We start from the raw sequence: 1,501 nt of genomic DNA, 5'->3' as shown, positions 1-1,501 counted from the left end.
GACCCCATAAGACCCCATGGGACCCCATAGAAACCCATAAGATCCCATAGGCCACCATACAACCTCATAGGACTCCACAGTACCCCATAAAACCCTCACAGAACCCCATAGAAACCCATAAGACCCCATAGGACCCCACAGGCCACCATACAACCCCATAGGACCCCACGGAACCCCATAAAACCCGCACAGGACCCCACAGAAACCCATATGACCCCACAGGACCCCACAGAACCCCATGCAACCCTTTTGCAAGCTGCACAGCAGCCCTCTTTGCTCCCCCTTATGCAATGCAATGCAATGCAATGCAATGCAATGCAACCCCTTTGCAACTTCCCTGCCATCCCACTTTGCAAACCGACCCCATCTGCAGCTTGCAAGGAAATTTGCAAGCCCTGCACCCCCCTCCCTCCCTTTGCACCGCCGTCACGCCTTATCCTATTAATTAATGGCATTAATTAACGGCCTCCCCGCCCCGTTGTTACCTAGACCTTGACCTAGTAATTGATTTCAGCTCCTTCTTGTCCTCGTCCAGCTTTTTGTCCTCGCTGCATTTCGATTCTTGCAAATTCTCGTCGCCTTCGTCGTCCGATTTCAGCTCCGAACTCCCAGATGAGACGCTCTGGCCTTGCAAACCTGCAGCCATGCCTGCAAAAATGGGATGCGATGCAATGCATGCTGGGAAGGCTTGGAAGGCTTGCTGGGCGCTGTGCAGAGCAATCTGGGCTTTGCAAGGTGCTTGCAAGGCGATGCAATGCAATGCAGAGCCAGGCCAAGCAAGGCGATGCAATGCAATGCAACCCAGGGAATGCAATCTAATGCAACGCAATGCAATGAAGTCCAAGCAAAGCAATGCAATGCAACCCAAGCAATGCGAAGCAAGCCAAGCAATGCAATGCAAAGCAAAGCAGTCCAAGCTATGCAATCTAATGCAATGCAATGCAATGCAATCTAAGCAGTTCAGTGCAATGCAACGCAAGCAATGCAATGCAAAACAAAGCAACCCAAGCAAAGCAAAGCCATGCAAAGCAACCCAAGCAAAGCAATGCAAAGCAAAGAAAGCAAAGCAATGCAATCCAATGCAATGCAAACAAAGCTAAACAAAGCAATGCAAAGCAATCCAAGCAAAGCAACCCAAGCAATGCAAAGCAAAGCCAAGCAATGCAAAGCAAAGCCAAGCAATGCAAAGCAAAGCCAAGCAATGCAAAGCAATGCAATGCAGCCCAAGCAAAGCAAAGCAATGCGAAGCAAAGCAACCCAAGCAAAGCAAGTCAAGACAAGCAAAGCAAAGCAAAGCAAAACAATGCAACCCCCCAAATTGCAGGAAGGTTGCAACTGACCCCTGTAAGGATCCTGGGCTTGGTTGAGCTCTGGAGACGTGGCAGATTGCACAGGGAGCTGAGGGACTGAAACTTGATTGGGGAGCAAGGGGTGAGCGGAGCGGAGACCAACGGCGTCCTCACGATGGGCTGCAACCTGCAAATAGGGGAAGGGAGGGGTG

The 1,501-nt window shown here is 50.8% G+C and overlaps 1 long non-coding RNA gene across 1 annotated transcript; it reads right to left on the bottom strand.

Moving 5' to 3' along the window:
* Window positions 1-533: 533 nt before the first annotated feature.
* Window positions 534-1,495, bottom strand: LOC109364553. The gene is made up of 2 exons (XR_002110473.1): window positions 1,341-1,495; window positions 534-648 (listed from the first exon to the last, which is right to left on the bottom strand). It is a non-coding gene; the product is annotated as an uncharacterized LOC109364553 (long non-coding RNA).
* Between the last annotated feature and the right edge of the window lie 6 nt (window positions 1,496-1,501).

The sequence above is a fragment of the Meleagris gallopavo genome, unplaced genomic scaffold (genome assembly GCF_000146605.3).
Source record: "Meleagris gallopavo isolate NT-WF06-2002-E0010 breed Aviagen turkey brand Nicholas breeding stock unplaced genomic scaffold, Turkey_5.1 ChrUn_random_7180001869354, whole genome shotgun sequence".
NCBI lineage: Eukaryota > Metazoa > Chordata > Aves > Galliformes > Phasianidae > Meleagris > Meleagris gallopavo.
Note: the sequence above shows the minus strand (reverse complement) of the source record. Positions and strands in the feature narration are given on the sequence as shown.